This window comes from Aphidius gifuensis, linkage group LG3 (genome assembly GCF_014905175.1).
Source record: "Aphidius gifuensis isolate YNYX2018 linkage group LG3, ASM1490517v1, whole genome shotgun sequence".
Classification (NCBI taxonomy): Eukaryota; Metazoa; Arthropoda; class Insecta; order Hymenoptera; family Braconidae; genus Aphidius; species Aphidius gifuensis.
In genome coordinates this window covers 4,767,081-4,787,932 of record NC_057790.1, presented here as the reverse complement: position 1 = coordinate 4,787,932, position 20,852 = coordinate 4,767,081, and the positions used below count along the sequence as shown (strand labels likewise).

Below are 20,852 nucleotides of genomic sequence, written 5' to 3'. Positions count from 1 at the left end.
TTGCCATGGGCAAATTTCATACGCGCAATACCAATTAAACTATTTTACTTGAATTTAGTCACACTGTATGATATATATATATACAAATGCCAACTATAATTTATCGTATCATATCTTACAATTGTAGTAAATACAAATTTATTCATTCTAAAATTTATATTTTAATTTTTTATTTATACTTGTTTATTATTAAAGTTGAAATAAAAATTTAGAAATTTACAATTAATTGTTATATTTAAAAAAAAAAAATATATTTTCTATTTTATCATATGTATTATAAGATTTTCTTATACGGAAATTAATTGGATAAAATTAAATTGGCAAATTATAGACATAAAACATAAGTTTTAGTCACTTAAAGTATCAGTCACTCTCAGGGGTATTTTGATTTATGAGCATGTTCGGTCAAAGACCATGACGTTGTCTATATATACTCATATGCACTCTTCACATATTAGTTGTAGTGGAAAAATAAATAAATAAATAAATAAAAATAAACTTTCCTAAAGTGGAAGTTGACCCTCCTGTCGTTCTATAATGCAAAAGCATTAAGGTGATTGGACGAGACGTCTAAGGTATATATTGTGATGGTGTAGGGTAAAATATCTATTGCCTTTACTACATTCTTTATTTTGTTAATAAATTATATATACAAGTGATCCATGATGCTCAACAATATTGGATAATAAAAATAAACATCAAAAACACCTCATCATATAATAGTATAAAAAATAATTTAATATATTAAAATATATACTGATTGATTGAATTAAATACTTATTTAGGAAGATTATAAAATTTAATAATCTGACAACTAGCTTTGCTGTATATGATTATTAATTTATAAATTTTCAAGACATTGTTATTTAAATGGCAAGCTGTCTTGTCTGTCTAGTTAAAGTAAAACTAGATGGATGAATTTTGAGACAAAAATAAATGTTCTATGTAGCCATGAAGTCTGTATAGTCTACAAATAATAAATAAACTTTGTCAATTGTATCACACGTTAATTATATATTCTATTACATATCACTCGGCTATACTTGTATATAAATTTTGAAAATTAATCTGTCAATATTGTCATTTACACTTAAGCAATGTCTAGAAAGTTTTCACAGTATAGAATGTCACTAAGTGCCTAAATATTAACACTATCAATTATTCGTATATCGTGATGGTACTGTGTTGTCTTTTCTCGTGTCTTGTTAAATTCTTATTTATACATTGACTTTTGTCTGGTGAACTTGAAGTTATTCCCACTGTGAAATACCTTTATCAATGAAAATGTTGAATTGGATGGTAGGATAGACAGTGGTGATGACAAGTCGACATTTTATCCTTTACGCCAATGTCAAATTTAAATTATTCAAATCAGTTACGGACTGTCCTAAAAGTTCACAAAGTGTTGAACAAAAAAAAATATCAGACAGGTTAAAAAAAAATATCAAGGATCCATGTCAGAATTTTAATTTTTGAATGACACATGGTTAGAGAAAATACAAGAAATGCATATAAAAGAAAATAAAAAAAATATTACGAGAGAATTAAGTATATTTTTGTAATGCCAATTGATTGAAACGATTCTCTCTGGCTTCAGCTAATATACGCCTACGGTGACAGACTCTTTTTCATATGGTGAGTCCATTAATAATATATGCAAACATTTTACATGAATATTTGCTTGGCTGTCTATCGAGCCTGGAATTTCCCACAGCAGAAAATTTAATTTATCCTTTTAAATTTTCTATTAGTCTATCAAGCAATTTAATTCTCGTCAGTATATCATCTAGTATATATACAATACAATCTATATCTTCATATAATATATTAAAACTATTCATGACAATCATGAATCAAGAATAACATTTATTTATCTTCTCTATATTATATATTTATGATATATATATATATTTATGTTATGTCTAATCCATATCGATCATTATATATACATTAAAATGAAATCGATATAATTATAGATTATAATATTTATTTTTTTTTGTTATTTTATCATGAGGTGAAGTTCAGAGGATATGAGAATTTATCCAAGGGCACGTATACAAACCCGAAATGTCAAAAGAAAAAAAAAGGATGAACCAAAGATATCGGAAACTGAAAAAAAAAGAGACCTCCGGGATCGACATCGAAGCAGAAGAAATATATATCGGTTTATCGGTGCCGGGAGATGCAGCACTTTCACGACCAACACCTTTTGAATCCGATATCGATGAAAAGGGTGGGTGTGTATATAAATAGGAAGGATTCAGTTGAATTTGTCGAAGAAATAGATAAAGAGGTCACAAGGGAAGATACTGGGGTAGTTAACTTAACGATAAAGATGCTTAAAACCGGCGACAGATAGTTCAGAGAAAACTTAACATTGCAGATCTTGCCCGTAAACTGATTCCTTATCATTTCCCTAAGAACTATAATGTACATATATTTACTTCAAAAGTCAGTAGAAAATATACAAAAAAAACCGTTTCAACTATATATATAGCAATAAAATATAAATGTGTATAATCGTGTGCATCTTCTTTATTTGCCCATATATAAATATACAAATGGACAAGTATATATAAATAAATAAAAATAATAAATAATTAAAAAAAAGTTGTTCCAGTTTAATACACAAGTTGGTTGAATTTATAATTAAATATGCAATAACTGGAAAATACCACTTGTATATTCCATTAAAATAATAACAATTATAAATAATTAATTGTATAAAATGAGAATAATAATTAGCGTATATTATTGTTATATACTGATGCAAAATAAAATGCATATATTTGTATATTGTAAAATTTTTATAATTAACGTTGGAATAACAAAAATAAATAAACAATAAATTGAAAAAGTAAAAAATATTATTCTGGATAAACGTTGTATGAATGTAAATAGTGTTGTTGTTGGATTATACAATTTACATGTATAAATGATGATCGAGAGATGGTTATTATTTTAGGGCGTGATACTGATCGAAGACCCAAAATATATACAATATTACATCGAGAGTGAGTTAAAGAGTGGCGCTATGTTTTATAATATATACGCATATATGTATAGTTTAGTATTATATATGTATATATATATACTCTTGATATTATTAAGACGCGTGTATGCAAAGTAGAAAAAAATACTCGAAGCTTGTTTCATGGACAACTTGGTAACGATATGCCTAACATGGTAATAAGAATTCAAATAACTTTCTCCACTGTAATCGGACCATGTTAATTATCGATAATTACGAACTCAATAAATCTGATATTTATGATTATGACTGAACTGGCTACACATTTGTGGTGCTATATACGACACGTTTATATGGCATTTATATTAACCTAAAGTAGAGATATGCACAAAGTTCTTTATTTTTTTTTTTTTTTTTTTTTATCAACTTTGCCTCTCTCTCGCTCTCTCTCACACTTACTTTTTCATTCTCAGACATTTATTCATATACATATATAGAGTCAAATGATCAACAACGCGCCTCCGATTGCGTGCGAAAACTTTCTGATATTTTTTATTTTTATTTATTTATTTTTTTCAATTTTTTATTTTTAATTTCTTTTCCTTTTTTTTTTAATCTTACACTTGGTGGTTTATGTTATGCAAATGGATCACGATTTAATACACGTAATATAAACCGACGAGTTTCTTAATCATGTCGAGAAACTTCTCTCTATTCAAATGTGAATATTAATCTATTTTTTTTCTTTTACTTTTTTAATCGTTGACTTGATTAAAAAAAAATATTCAATGATAATAATAACAATAATAATAAAATAGACATAGTTGATGGGAGTGGGTAAAACGTGCGTCTTGATAATATTCAAGCATGATAAAAAATTGATGTTACAATTTTTAGTGACTGAATGTCAACCTCACTCTTGAATTTCAAAGTATCAAATAGGCTTTGGCACGACACATCCTTTCATATTAAATGTCTATCTGAATATATTTTTTTTTCGTCTGACAAAATGATGTTTTGTGTGCAAAAAAAAAAAAATAAAAAAAAAATTTCTTAGCGGTTGGGAGAAAACAACACAACACATGTCAAATATTAACGACTTGTATCATTAAACGATTTGGCACCTTTGACCATTTTATCATCGAATTTGAATAAATTAAAAAGAACAAAAATAAAATAAAAAAAGAGAAATAAAAATAAATCAACAACAACAAACGTTAGTTTGAACGGGCAGCAGGCATTCAATTATAATTGAGAGCTTGTCAACGAATACGATAACGTCGTTTCTGTGTGCAAGCAGCACGTTTGTTTTGCATAGCAGCAACAACGAGACAACGAGACGTGTGTAAGCAACGAAAAGACTCCATTTTGGTTAATCATGATGACGATGTACATATATGTATATATATTTATACAAGCGTAAATAAAAAATTACTAAAGAAACAAAAAAATTAAGAAAAAAAATTAAAATATTAATAAATTTAAAGCTATAAATTTTATATCAATTCCCACGTAATATTGATTATTGCTTTTTTTTTTTTCCTCATCCTTTTTATATCAAAATTTGATTTTTTATTTATCGAAATATTCGTTGGACCAATGTCAATTTGCACGCAAAAACGATAATGATTTTATAATGAATTCTGGTGGATTGGAATCCGACAGAAATTTGTTCATCGAGACACCTTGTGAAGATTTAATGAGGTCTTATCCAAGGAATATATTTTTTATTTTATTCAACACAAGCGTAGGTTATAATATTTATTTTATTTTTTAATATAACTATATATATATGTATTTCTTTTTAGATGTACACACGCGAGGTAAAAGCTATCGCGTGGTATCTTTACGTCTCAAAGTACTAAAACATGTTTTCCCTTTAGCAGCACCGAAATAAAAAGTCAAAAAAAATTTTGTTTTTTTTTTTTTTATGAAATATATAAATAATAATAAAAAAGAAATAAAAAAAAGTTGGCGATAGAGGAATGAAAAGAGATGATAAAAATAACTGATGTTATTGCTAACTGGTAACGAGTCAAAAAAGTACTGAAGGCGTGAGGGACCACATGCGCTCTGAGCTGAATAAAATGAAATAAAACCGGATGAACAAAAACATAGGGGCAGATCCCTTTATTTATTGAATATTTTGATATTTTTTTTTATTATCATTATTTTTATCCATCGTAGATAGGATAATTTTTTTTATTATTTTTATCTCGAATAGTTCTTTATCACCTATATATAAACCATTATCACTTTTTATTTTTTGGCTCGTTATAACAAAACAAAAAAATATTTTAATTAAAAAAAAAAAAAAAAAAAAGTATACAATACAGGAACGAAAAAAAAAATGTATAAATAAAATAGAAATAAAAATTACGTAAAAAGTGGCTTGAGTGGATGATTGGAGTATAGAAGTTTTGACCAATCAGTTACGATGATTTGAAAGGGATCGTTAAAATGAGAATGAAGGACAGTAACAGATAATTAAATTTAAAAAATTTATTAAAAAATTTCTATGGATTGAAAATGTGTGATTTTAATGAATTACCTTTTACTTATCTTGACAATATGATGAAGACGAAAAAAGAATTAAAATATATATAATAAAAAATAATAATATAATATAAAAACGGAAGACTAAAATGAATAATAATAATAATAATAATAAAATAATAATAAACCGATTAGTAACACCTTGACTGGTTATCATAAGGGGATAAAAAAGATGAAGACTCTTACCAAATTATATGCACGCCAAGCACTTCGTAAAACTGCTTGATTGGTTAATCAAACTGTCACCTGACATGTGTGACCAATTACTTGGGAGAACACGTCAACAGATCGTTGAGACATCGTCTACAGAGTGTATCCAAGTCTTTGGGTATAGGCAACATGTACCCGATGACAACGAGTAAATATTTGGCTGGACTTAACTAGGTTTCATATGTATATATACACAAATCGATTATCGATGTGCTCCACAATGATAAAAGGTCTTTAACATTTTAGCAATTGGCACACCATCTCTTATCTGTAAATAAATTATCAAAATTATTAGTCAAAGTATATCTATGTGTATTTCATTGTCAGGATATTTGTATTATAGTCTTTGTACATGACTAATTCAACGGCAATTAAATAAAACAAAACACATATAGTATCATATTTGAAACTAAAGTTACATTGCTAGTAACATTTTACAGTTTAGTTATGACATTGAGTCTATTACTTTTAAGCTTATTTTGTACAATTACCAAATGTGTATATATTTCAAGTATTATTAGCAAATAGTAAATTACTTTTGGCCAAGAGACATGCGGTTATATGAGTTTGAATTAAATTTTACTTCTTCATCATGATAGTGTATATATATTATATATATAGTATTAAATTGAGTAAGAGGATGAGTTTTGTAAGAGGTTTGACGAGGTTTTGGGGGACTATCAAATTGCTCTTGTAAATTTTAGAACGTGGTGGGCGCAAGTGACCGAGTCGAGACAGCAAAGTCGATTAACTGAGATACTACTACTCGTGGTATAGGTATTAGCGAAGATTAATCGGATGCTCTGGCTCCGTATTTTTTAAGGTATATCTAGGGGTAGCAATGAACCAAGAAGAAACCAGACGTAACAGGCCACAAAGCTTATATAGGAAGCTTGTGATATAGGTAGTAGAAATTTACGAAGATTGGTTACTTACGAAGGCGTCTCACGAGTAAAGACCCTGCACTCGTGACATGATCTCCAGAGAGATGTTTTATCTCTCCTTATCTGACTTTTATCATTATTAATCTTTTCATAATTTACTTTTTTTTATTTTTATTTTCTCTCTCTTTATATATTTCAATCAATAAAATATTTATAAATATTATATGACTCTCTTTACTTGACAAAAAATTTGAAAAAAAAAAAATGAATAATATAATAAAATCATGTTAACATGTTTAGTTGTAACAGGGGTAAAAAAGAAAGAACAGAGAAAGAGAAATAAGATACTTGATACATATTAAAATACAAGAAAAAATATTTAAAAAAAAATTAAATAATGAAAAAATACATTTGACAGCAATTCCAAGTCAATGAATGTCGACGTTGTCACGTTCTTAAAGTCTTTACTTTTCCAGATCACTCGTTAGTCATGTCACTTTTAATGTGCCGTATTTTAATGTCAATCTGTTGAAGTAACAAGTTGCTATGGATAATATTTATATATTTATGATTTATTAAAACTTAAACTTGTTTCTATGCATTCAAAATATTCCATTTGAAAACCGTCGAATAAATACTGGCAATTTTTTTTTTTCCTCCTTCTTTTTTTTCATGTATATATATATTTTAATTTATTTTTAATTTTTTATAATAACCAAACGATAGCGTAACTTGCCAGCTGAAAAGAGGGATGTTAAGTATGAAAAAAAAAAAAAAAAAAAAAGGATCAAAGTGCCCACGCCCCATTGCAATATGCATGGCAGTGTTTAAGATTGTAATGAGATCTGATTTATATTAAAACGAGTTGAAAATTGGTTTCATCCCTGGGCCAAATCCTGGGTGGCATCAAAAACTTTAGCGACATACATAAACATATATTGTTTTTCTTTTCTTTTTATTTTTTTTATACATCATAAATACTTTTTTATTTTTACTACTTGTTTTGCCAACTTATTCACCACTTGAATTTATCAGTATAATAATAAAAAAGAGTTTACTTTACTTTATTGTTATTTTCTTTTCAAAGAAGGTAGTATGACAGTTTCAATAATATTTTTACTGTATTGCTGCTTTATTACAATGTATCACTATATACATATATGTAACTTTAAGTGTCAGTAAATAGAGTCATTTGAAGCTACTGGATGTATTTTTTGTCTCTGGAGAGAGAACATATTTTGATGCTTATATGCCACTTCAGAAAAACATTTTCTAGCTTCGTAGAGAATTTAAACAAAAAAAAAAAAAAGCGAGAATAAAATAAGCTTGCCAAAAAAAAAAAAAAAAATAGCTCATTTCAAACTTGTCATCAACTTGTACTGTCACGATCAAATCTACTACACTATTTTATATGTGAAAAATCTATACTCAATTTTAAAGACACATGCAGCTCACGACCTTCAACTTTATTATCACACTGATTTCCACAGAGATTTTTTTATTCCCTGGTTTGTAAAAATAAAATTTTAATAGCTTCAAGATAATTTAAAAAAAAAAAAGCTTCAAGCTCAAAAATAAATAAATAAAAATAATTTATAAATATAAGGAAAAAAAAAAGAAATTTCAAAGAATGATTGTACAAAATACTGTTGATTCGATATTCGATACTTGGTGAAGCGAATTATTTTTCAAGTGGAATATTATCAAAGTCGATGAGTGTCTGCAGGCATCAAAAAGATGAGCTTAAAATTTTTTGGTTCCTTTTTTTGATGCATGCGGTAAAGTTAACTCGTAAAAAATAAAAGATATTACAGATTGACGATAGACTATCGTCCATGAAATATTAGTACATACAGGTACATAAACGATGTAAGAATGGAGCCCCCAAGGTATGTTGTATATACAGCGGAGACTGGTTAACGTGGGCACCTCAGTTTCACAATGTATATAAGCACCTGGATACTTTTTTCCTTTTTTTTGTTCATCCAATGAGTCCACCTTTATTATCGACTATCTCATTTTATTTATCTATTCATCATTATTCGTTTATTTTCAAATTTTGTCTTCGTCTTCTTCTTCTTCTTTCATTGCAATTTATTTTTTCACATGGATATTTTTTCTTGGTACTTATTCTCATCACCAACACGTGTACACCACATCACTATAGTCAACTACCACGTCATTTTTTCCGTCACTTTATACACATATTATATGTATATAAAATATAATGTGTGTTCAATCATCGAAGATCATATATATATACAGTTGAAACACATATACGTGAAAACGATATTTACCGTCATAAGTTCGTGGCTTGCCAATACCTCAAACTCCCGTCGCAATCTCGTGCGTGCACGTACCAACGATGCCGGGGTCGAGACCTACCTTCCAATTTTATTACTCACACCGTGGTATGTCAGGGGCCCCGTTGGGTAATGAAATTTTTTTTTTTCTTTTCTTTTTCTTTTTCAAACTCTTCTTCCATCATATACATATATGAATCTTGATATTCAACTGATTATTTATTGCATATAGCAAGGTGCGTAGACATTTAAGTTTTAATAAAAATGTATATTGTCCGCAAGTAGTATTGTAGACTTGTTATATGCTGCTCTATGGTTGTAGTTGAAAAGCTGTAAAATAATTGATTCAACAAATAAAATTTCTAGCTGTTATTACGTCATGGCCCTGAGTTTTATGTCAAATGGTTGTTTCATAGATAAACACAGACCATTCACAAAGAAACCATGGAAAATCATTTGTCAGTTGTTATAACATATGTTTGATCAAGCAATATGGCTTCATTGAGAATAACAAATTTAGAAATTGTCGAATACATGTGGTTATTTTGAATATATACAATACACACAAACTTCATTAATTTAAATATTTCAACTATTCCAAAATTGCTAGCAAACAAGGTATTTGATTTAATAATGAATTACAACTATAATTTTATACGTTTCTATATACTCGCGGGTATAGCCATTTGAATTGCTATTTTATTACATAAATTGATATTACTAAAAGCTCTGACAATACTTAACAATTTAGCAAGTCAATACAAATTGTCAAAATAATTTTGTAGAATTATTAAATTGTTCCATGAAGTTGAATATTTAGTTGTATATATAATTTTCACTGGACTTTGAATTTTAATGATAATTTTAAATAAATATTTTAAAATTTTATTGGATGTTGTTTTTTTTTATTTTTTTTAACAAATGTATGCGTCATTTTATCAGGATTGTGTTGGATCAATTTGACTCGTTTAAAAAGAAATAAAAAACAAAAAAAAAAAACATCCAATCATTCGTTTTACGACACGCAATGAAATCAGTAGCATGCACGTCGGTTTTATTTTCAAAATGAATTGATTTAAAAACAGATTATCATGAAAAAGACGTGTTGTCTTTTCAAGTTTCTGGCAAATTAATGCGTCCCACGAATCGAATTTTATTTATTCGTAAAGATCCAAGATGAAGTAAAATTTTAAATGCAAATACGTTAACATGCAAGAGATCCAAAAGACGTGATTTTAATCGGAAAACTGATGCTGCCTCCTTACAAGTCAAGTACACGTCTGTTAGCTAAATTAAAATTCATTAATCTGACACTGTGTCCAATAGTTTGTGGACTGTTTGACATTTTAGAATAATTGTTAATTAATTTAAAACAGAGTATGAAAGAGAGGTGAATAATTCTCTGCACTGCAACTTCAAGATCAAGACATCAAAGCTTCACTGCATGTCTATTCAATCAATTCAGATTAGTGTCACTGAATTTGCATTCATATAGTTGTTTCATGTTGATATACGAAAATTAAATTAGGTGAAAATGGTGTTTGATGTGTGACTTGGCCGTAACTTGGAAGCAACTAGATCTCTTTCGTACATATTTGACATTTCAAAGCATACAGAAAATCAGTTAGGCGCGTTCAAGCGATTATTTGGCTTTGAGTTATCGCCAAAAATACGATCCATTTACCTTTTTGTATGCTATACCCTAACGACATTTAAACTATCTTGCAAATGGTTCGATCTTGCAAGAAATTCCAGTTAGTTTTCATGTGAAAAAAATTCTCTCTGCAGTTGGTAAAAAATGGATAATATATTATTTGCGAAAATTGATCCATTTTACCTTCAACATTGATTTTCTCAAGAGCATAATACTTGAATTTTATTTTATTTTTTGCTCTGTTTTTTATACAACTCAAATAACCTATTTTTATATATTATAAAATATATATATTCAGCTCAACTTTCTGTAGAAATGGTTTCGATTTACCTTTGGTCAAAACAAAAACAATCGATAAGTTTATTTTGTATCAATCACCATCGTGAAGCCATACGATGTTGCGGTGAATGAGGCAACCATATCGGTTTATCCTGAGAGCCGTTCACAAAGAAATTATTATTACCGCGGAAAATACAGATGCATCATAATAATAAATTCTAGTGAAATGTAAGAATGTTGTTGGTGCACTTGCTCGTACTTAAACTTATACATTGCAATAAGTTATGTTCAAAAGAAAATTGGTCGTTGATATTTTATTGCAAAATACGAGAATCTTTGCACGTTTTATCGTCATATGAAATATTGCTTTAAATATTATTGAAAAAATGTAAAAAAAAAAAAAAACAAAATGTCATAAAACTACAGTACTATAGATTATAACCAGAACAAATTAGTTCATATTAACAATTTTTTTTTTTACCGGATTTCAAGACCATTAATGAAAAAGAATAAGAAAAAAAATAAAACTTCACAAAACACAAGAATCACCAAGCACGTTTTTATGTCATTTTGTCGTTATTAAAGACCTTATTAAAGACAGGATACGTGGCTAGCAATTTTTATAAGAGACATAGTTTAAGACTTTTTCAGTTAAAATTACCAGAGCGTAAACTTATATTAGTCGTGTTTATATGTTCAATTTTACATATACTTTTTTCATCGTCTGAAATGTTCCAAGTTTTACCAGAAGAATACATCGCTCTAAGGCAAAACAGCAACAGGATCTCACTTCTACCTTCTAATTTTGTTGGAGCAATTGCTGACTTAAATGTATGCATGCACACTCTTATACTCTTTCCACTCCTTTCAGCATTACCTTGATGTACACACCTTGACATGATTTAAAAAATTCGTCAGAACCAAGATCCACCTCCTTTTCTCTCCTGTCATGAAAGTTTGTGCATATATATATTTTGTTGATATATCAACACTGTCATTAAAATATAAATTATTGAGTGTGTATGATTTTATAAGCATTTGCACGATACTCAATTTTCCAAAAGTTAGTTGTTGAGTTAAGTCAAGCAAAAGCTTTTGAGTTTTCTTACTCAGTGCGTTCATTGTTTTATATATATATTTGGTTAGTTATGTGTTGGTATAGTGTGCTATTCCAAAGTGCTTCTATACTGCTTAATTTAAACCACCACTATACTGACCGGCGTCGCACAGTTTATGGCATATTGGTTTTAAAAGAGGAGTTAAAAGGAGCGAGAGATTATTAATATCGCAATGACGGGAGTATTGTCTTCAGGTCTGACAATAGCCCTTTGCTAATGTGGATACCACCAAGCAAAGCTTTTGATATATAGATATATAGGTTCTCTGTATATATATCCTACCTTGTTTTGTACTATAACACTGACTTTGTCTCTTCACTACTTCCTCATCCTGTCAAACCGCATATAGACATGATGCCATTGTGCAGTTAAATGTCCTGCCGAGCATGTTTCGATCGCTGCATCGAAGCAGTAAACAAACGCTTTTACTATGAGCTTCCCTGGGTTATATCAAAATATTGGAAATTCAATATAATACAGACATAAAATATTATATTAACACAGAGAAATATCATGAGTTACCTCCGCTTTTGACATCATCAATATTGGTATTTGTCACTTGCATACATTCTCTGTAGAATTCTGAAACAAAAGTCATTTAATCATTTAATTATCATGTGTTAATGGATTTTAGACTTGTGACAATAAAGCAATCTGTATATATCAAATAGATTTTTTTTTAAGAAAACTATAGTATAAAAAATAGTTGAAGATTTATTTAACATCAAGATAATTAAAATTAATGAAAATACTTTATAAAATAAATTTTTATTTTCAAAGAAAATGAGGAGAAAATTGATATATATATATATATTTTTAATGAATCAAAAGAACCAACTACCACTACGTCATCGACAAATGCTTTCTACTTGTTTTGTTAATATATACGTAATATACATACTTTTTGTATTTATACTGGCAAAGTAGCAGTAATATTTTTCATCTTTTGTTTTTCCTCTAATTTTCTGCACGCTTGGTATTCATACGCTTCAAGTCGTTGGTAGCAAAGCAATTGGAATCCTCTTACTAAAGCGAGTTCGAGATGTCAGGAAGATATTATTTTCGAAACTTCAAACAAGCTCTTTGATGATTTTTTGTTAATTATCTACCTGGTTAGATGAACTATTCGTATTAAGCGTAAAACTCCTGTAACATTAGTATTTTAAATTAAATTATATGGTGCAGCTGGCTGTATACAGCTGACTATTATATTTTATTTTTTTTTATAATATTTACTTTTTTTATTACGATGATGTTTTGACGTTTGAGTTCCATTAAATTTATAATAACATGTATTTATTCATTTTTTTTCATTATTTTTGTTTATCTAGCAATCAAATGCAATTCACAGTTTATGGAAAATTTTTTATGGCTCTTGACATAAAACAATTTTATTTGAATAAAAAAAAAAACAAAAATAAAAAATCCTACTAGTTATTTTTCTCATAGATCTATAGTGGATATCGAGACTGAAATTTTGAATGCGGGAGTCTGATTGTATAGAAATGCTCGGTAGAATGACCATAAATATTTCATACCTCGTCTTTCTGCATCATGCTCTTGACTCACCGACTGTTATTCATCAGCATAAGACATCCTTTCATATACACTCCAACTGTGCACTGAGGTGTGTCATAAATGTGCCACATTACCTGAAATGTTGAAAAAAAAAATTATAACTCTTCATACATATTGTAGAATTTATGATATTAATTTTCGATTTTTATATAATTTAAAATTACTGGCAAAAATTTAAATTAAAACAAAAAAATAGTTTATTAATAAATCGTGTATTGAAAAAAAATGTTCCCATTCACTGATAATTATTTCCAAAATTACACTGAATATCTGCAAGCAGTCATCCAATTATCTCACATCTTAATAACATTTTATAATAAGGTCGTATCACGCATCGTCGAAATAACATGGTTCTTCGGCAACAGTAATAATTAATATGCTAGCATTGTTTTACGCCTCAAAATATAAAAAGATAACAAAATCGTGAGTTTGATGTTTGATTGATAAAATATAATATAAATTTATATTGTAATTTACAATGTGTATTATATATATATACTCGATTATACTGGCAACAACTTTTTATGTTGTTAAATTTATAAGAAAAAAAAAAACAAAAAAATTAATACTCATCGTGTTTTAATTTTAGCTTGTTATGCTGAATACAGATAAAGGTGTGTGTATACACAATAAATTTTTATATCCGTTTGAACTTGGATAAAGAAACGAAAAAAAAAAAAAAAAAATACCACATTTGAACAAGAAAAAGTTAATTCTATTTTTGATCAGACGTCACCAAAATTCTTGAACTTGTAGTGAAAATTGCCTGGCGTAAAGGAATTCGTTTTGTTAGCAATTGGTTGTTTGTCTATTCCAGCATCAGAGTAAAAAAAAAAAAGCTGTAATAATACGATGACTTTTTGTCTGATGATCAAAAGCCTTCGAGATACTTTACTGTGCTAATTCAAGTAAGACCAAATAACCAAGAATTCCTTTGGTGAAAAAACACCAGCCGCAGCAGAAGCAGTCAACTATATATACATATATCGTCTTTCCATCTTTCAACATTTTATTTTTATTGTTTTTTTTTATTTTTTTTTAAATAAATATGTATTATCGTCTGTATCTGACATTGTAATTACGCACTCTATACTTGTATATGTATTTATATATATGTATATACTCACATCTTCTGGTTTTCAAAAGCAAACGAATTACATAGGCCTTCCATCATTTCAAAGAGCGGTCGGCTTATTAAAGCAAGTTTACACACGAAGGGTGAAAAGTTGGTGCCGCAAGGTGTCATACCCCCTTAACTCACGACTGTTAGTTTACAAGGTTTTATACTCCCACGCATTTCAAGATCGATATTTCTGAAAAATAAGATGATGATGATGGCGATGATTATGATGATGATAATGGTAAAAAAAAAAAAAATCATGATGTAGAAAAAGAGATGAATAAAAATAAAAACAATATATATTTAAAATAAAAATTAAAATAAAATAAAAAGAGATAATAAATACAAGCAAAAGATCATGGAAGAGGTGAAATAAGAAGGGTGCCATGAAACTGTACGTGTGAACTGACAGACCTCCATCCTGTGAAGATCAAGAAGGCACTCGTTTTCGGCTCATTCGCTTTTTATTCTGTTTACACCTTCACGAAGGGATATACTTATGCCCGTCTTACTCATTTTTCATTTTTTTATTTTTTTTTATATATTTTCTTGTTTTGTTTATTTCATTTTTATTCATTTTTTTTTTTTTTTACCTCATTTTTGTTGTTTCGTTGTATTTCTCTCTTTCTCTCATCTTGTGAAGATCAACTACCCGCGGGATAATAAACCGGCACATTCTTATTTAACCCCAACACCAGGATCGTTACTCTGTCTTTTTTATTTTTTTTATTATTTCTTTTTGATGCACCTTACCTCAGTGGAATACACCTGAACCGACATCACGAAAAGATCCTCCAGCGTGTTTAATTTAATTGGTATCGACGCCCTCGGTTGAAGAAACGAACCGATTGGGTCTCAAAGGATTTAAAGTAAGATTTTTCGTTGATGCAAATATATATATATGTATATTCTCCGCCTCTCAATAAGTACCAAAAAAAATATAACACCTCACCAAAGAAAGCTACAGAACAAGAAAAAAAATAATTAAAATTAGATATGAAAAATAAAATGTCAAAATCAGTCATTCCAAAATATGTGGTAGCCAAAGTATAAGAAGCCAAAGTACTCGTGAATTTGTATTTTTAAACTGTTAACTTGCAAATATAAGTTATACAAGTCGTTACAGACGAGTTCACAAATATTGGTAGAACATTAATATTAAGTGTTATCGAGCATTACACATCAGTCAATTAAATAATTTTATTTATTCATAAATATTTAAATATATTATGCAGAAATTTGTATTTGAATCATACTGCTTTAAATTTTATATATACATATTTGACTGTGCGTATGTAATTAAAATCTGCATAATCACAATCATGGTATATTATTCAAATATTTTATCATTGACTTACTTACACTACACATCCATACCTCAAAAAGAACTCTTAATGGAATTTCAGTGATGAAGTACATGGACTAATAATGGAGGAAGCCACTCTTAAAAAGAAACTTAATATCCCTCACGGCGGCAACTTCTTCCACCGCGAAGCATTACGATCGATGAGTTTGGACAGGTGCCATATCTGGGAATCATATGAAAAACTCTCGCGTCGGTTAACTTGCAGTACCTTGGTGCCCAGCTTGATTGTTTGTCATTTGAAACAAAAAATAAATAAATAAAATTAAAATAAAAGTTGACAAAAACAAAAAAAACAATCAAGAAAAATAATTTTATAAAATTTGGTGTTTACGCTGACTGCATTTATCACAATCTTATTTATTATAATTTGTACTTGTAATATGACAGGTAAACTCCATCAAAAACTGTACCTTTTATCAGTAAAGACCACACAAAAAAAAAAAAAAAGCAAGCGATAGTAGATATGTGTAAGTAAAAAAAAAAATTATGTCCTGTGAAAGCTTCACCAACATTTTATGATTAAACGTCTTTATCCTCAAGCCAACTACACAATTTTACGATTCATCAGGTTGTTAACTGACGTCCGCACTTGGCATCATCTTATAGTAGTAGAAGTGATCTCTCACGTTGTGCACTCACGGATAATCAATTACAGTTGGTAATGAATGCCAGAATGAAAAACAGAAAAATGCCCAAGGCAATGATTGCCAACAGGGACTGTAGCTCTTTAGCTTCGATCAAAGATGTATGTATATGTAGTGTAATGTAATTGTATAATGGTTATATGTATATATATGTATGAATCATCAAGAATCTTTTACTGAACGTCATCATGTCAGTAGCATATATAATACTATGACCACACCACAGTAATAAAGAAATAAAATAATAAAATTTTTTTGTTCTTCCTTATGGTTTGTAAACCAAGTAAATATTCACTCTATGCATGCTGACACTCACCTAACTGCTCTATTACGTTAATTATTTTAGCGGCCACCTTGAACACACCTCAATACAATTACACACACACATATAAACATATTGCAAATCCCCCGAAGGCGTCTTGCTAATAGCCAATTGGAAGTTAAAAAATTTTTTTGTTTATTTTTATTTATTTCTTCATGTTATTTATTTATGTTTTTTTAATTTTATTTTGTCTTTTTCGGCTGACATGAATGCTGGGAATATTTGTGTGGTTGTAGTTAGAGAGAAAGAGAAAATGAGAATGACCGATGAATTCCAAGATGATGGTTAGTTTTTGTTGAGATCAAGAGGCAATTTGAAAGAGCATCATCAGTTTATGAGACGGTTACTTTGATTCGAGATCCTCATCGATTGTAACTGATGCTTCTTTTTGAGAGACTCAAACTTGTTGACTGTTTATTTTTCTGCTATGAAAGAAGTTTAATTCAAAGAGTTAAGAGGTATCTTAAACTCTCGCACGTAAAATTGACATCATTCTATATATAGGTGTATAGATATGTATATATCAAAAAGAATACATGCTCTGTTTTGGCTTTACTGGCATGGACACACAACTCTGATGGTCTCCATGCATCATTGTCGTCGTGGTCATCGTCGTCGTTGTCGTCGACGTCCTCGTTCGCATGAGCCTGTTTAACAAATAGGGGTTTCATGGATGTACGATTAAGAGAAGGACACACATCATTACTCTTTACTCCTGCTATTGCGTTGCTCTGATGTTGTCTCATTCCATTTTCGCGCACACCAATCATCTACACTGACAAGAGGCTTCACATATATTATAATAATAAAAAACTTGCTTTAGTTTTACCAGTCCCTTGTCAGTATTTGACTTATTTTTTTATTCATATACGTATACGTATATGTATATACCTTTTTTTTCCACATATTCATAATTGTTTTTTTTTTTTTTTAAACTCATATACTACCCCTTTTGCATTTACGGTTTCCTCCTTCTTTTCTTGTCACCTTCACCGACAACCTCCTGCTGTGGACTATCGAAAGATGCAAATGACAGTCAACTGATTTACTTGCTCGTGATTTTTGTTTGCAATTTTACTTGTCATCTCCATGATTTTCAGCACAGAAAAAGGTTTTACCTTTATTTTATTTTTTATTTTTTTTTATATATTTTTTACATGTTTTTGATAACACGCTTCATTTCTACACGTGCTCTGACTTTCAAATACAATACTTCAAATACAAAAAACTCGAAATTTTCAACTCCATTGCAGAAAAATTTGAAAAATAAAAAAATGAAAAAAAATTATAGATGGAATTATATTAATTTCAAGTCATTTAGCATGATATGTATCTAATATATGTACCCCGATTTCAATCAAATGTCTGTAAGACGTTCATGTATGTCATATTGAGTAGAGAAGTTGGAAACAAACAGCATGTCAAAAAGCAAAACAAGGTGAAGACGCCTGTAATGTATACACATACGTATATATATACATATGTTTAGGCATACGCGCGTGATCATGAATCATAACGATCTTCTGTATATTAAAATATATACATATATGGGAGATCTGGATTTATCCATGAGCTTCGAGGCGTATAGAGAAAATGCTCGTTAAATTTATCGCCCTTCAGATTCAAACGGGGATCTACTTTTCACAGTGTAACACACATACACACATGCTCTGATATATTCACGATAGTATTTTTTTTATATATATAATATACAAACTATATTATTTTTTTTTTTTGAAGTCATAAAATCGATACTCGTAAGTCGTAAGCAATGGTGTTCAGACCTTTACAAAAGTACAAAATTCCTTTGTTACACGTCCATTCTTATCCGATCTAGCATTGGAATATTTCTTTTTTTTTTTTTGCCAACAGAAAACTCATACATTACCAAGTATTATCTATTGTGAATGAAAAAGTCACCTGATTTGATCAAAATAAAAATATGAAAAAATATATCTTTAGAAAAAAAAAAAAAATAGTTTTTAACTTGTAAAATTAATTCCAGAAGCATTGAGTGAATTAAAACTAAGCAGAGATATTTTATACATTTGAAACTAGACTCTGATAAGAATAATAAATAATATTATCTGGATATATATATGGATATTTATATGAAGTTGAAAATGATCCTAAAGTTAAAATCACAAGAGTGAATATAATAAGACAAAATAAGAAAAGGGTTGGTTCGAACGATCGAGGTGTAAGGTGGATATGCCAAGTTGAATTAATAATCCTCAGATCATTCAGGATAGCGGTGTACTCACTCCAAGGTAAAATATAGAAGGTCTTTCAAAGGTGGATCCATAGCATCATGAGTATTTCTTGTGCATTGCATACAGCATATAGGCAATATGAGAGTTGGAAGCAAGAGGGCGAAAAGTCTAAGAACGAGCATCGAGTTGATTTATACCAGATGGTAGATAGTGCGTGACTGCTTTTGCCTTCATACATACAAATACATGAACATCTAGGTATGTGTACTTGTTAAAGTTCATACCTTCGTTGTCTGTATGGATACACATGCCCTTGCGTGTATATTATAAATGCACCGTTGGGGCGCGAGATTTTTGTATTTTGTTTTATTTTTCGTGATGGAAAAACAGATCGTATGTATAAACTGTTTCGAGCGGTGCATTATGCTCTTGGCAAATGTGAACCAGGGCCGATACTATTTACTCCAAGAAATCCATATACCTTTGAGAGAAAAAAAACATACATGTATTTATATTAAGACAATGAATTTATTTAAACAAGATAGATGAAGAAAACAGTAAAATAAAATATTGTGTTACCTTGTTTTTTTTTTTGTAAACTAATGTTCTCATGTACTGATTTAAATTATTTCTTACTTCGAAATGTTTTCATTAACACCATGAAAGAAACCGAGTAAACCTAACTGACACGACTCGATTAGTAGTCATGAACTACATTGTGTATGCATCCAAAGCACGAAAACTCAGCAGCTTTTTGTTGTTTTTTTTTTTTTATCATTCCATGTAATTTATAAAGTCAGAATATTCATTCCAAAGGGTAGTAATGTAGTTTTTCTGTTTTTTTTTTTATTTTTATTTTTAATGAGAAAATACAAAATCCGAGAGTCGGTGACCTCTGGTTTTACCTCCATCAGCATCTCCACACGTCGTCCAGTCTGCAACAACAACAAGGTTAAAAAAAAATAAATAAATGAGAAAATAAAATAAAAGAGATGTAAAAAAAAAAAAAATAAAGAACAAGACAGATAAAATTATAAGAGAGAAAGGGTGCTGCTACTAAACGGGGGTAGTTTGATGTTGGATAAACATGGCAAAAGTGAAAAAAAACATAAAGAAGCAGAATAAGAAAAAGAAGATGACTTGGAATAGCTGTCAACGAGCCTTTGAAAAATGTGTCAAGTCAAGAAAAAGTGGCTTCTGCTGGTCCTTAAAGCGCCGTATAATACATACCTACAATGATTCGTCCATCGTGTTGTACTGGACCAACACACATTTGAAATATAAAGGGTTCGACCATCATCAACAAGCCAACAGCAGTATCTTCATACCATAATATCCTGATTATTTGTTTCTTTTTATTTCTCAGCTGCAGTTGGCGTCTTGTCCTCGCTCTACTACCTTGCAATTCTTTGCTTCTTACTACTTGGTTGTTAACCGCGATACCAGCAAAATGGTACAGGATCGAAGAATGTGGAAGAACGACCAAGTCAGGCTCGTACAACATTAACACGCGCCCAACACCCCGGTGGGCACTTGCATTTGACGCACCTTTCAACATCCATATAATATCATATATACACATTATAATCCACTCTAAAACAAGAGTTTTTTTTCTTTCCATTTTTTCAAAATAA

General features: G+C 29.4%; 1 protein-coding gene and 1 long non-coding RNA gene across 12 annotated transcripts in view; one reads left to right on the top strand and one right to left on the bottom strand.

Moving 5' to 3' along the window:
- LOC122851596 (ephrin-B1) overlaps positions 1-20,852 on the top strand; it is a 509,511-nt gene that overhangs the window by 171,368 nt on the left and 317,291 nt on the right. The window lies entirely within an intron of this gene.
- Positions 1-20,852, bottom strand: part of LOC122851599 — a 34,208-nt gene that overhangs the window by 766 nt on the left and 12,590 nt on the right. For 5 of the 10 annotated variants that reach the window (XR_006373697.1, XR_006373701.1, XR_006373699.1 and 2 more), the window contains 11 exons: positions 20,449-20,766; positions 19,798-20,153; positions 19,503-19,699; positions 16,036-16,259; positions 15,427-15,634; positions 14,681-14,866; positions 13,514-13,627; positions 12,877-13,121; positions 12,498-12,557; positions 12,258-12,415; positions 5,714-6,005 (listed from right to left, as the gene is read on the bottom strand). This is a non-coding gene — a long non-coding RNA (uncharacterized LOC122851599). Of the gene's footprint in view, positions 1-5,713; positions 6,006-11,734; positions 11,802-12,257; positions 12,416-12,497; positions 12,558-12,876; positions 13,122-13,211; positions 13,628-14,680; positions 14,867-15,426; positions 15,635-16,035; positions 16,260-19,502; positions 19,700-19,797; positions 20,154-20,448; positions 20,767-20,852 lie in introns of all 10 variants that reach the window. The other 5 variants (XR_006373702.1, XR_006373704.1, XR_006373698.1 and 2 more) reach the window with 5 other exon arrangements.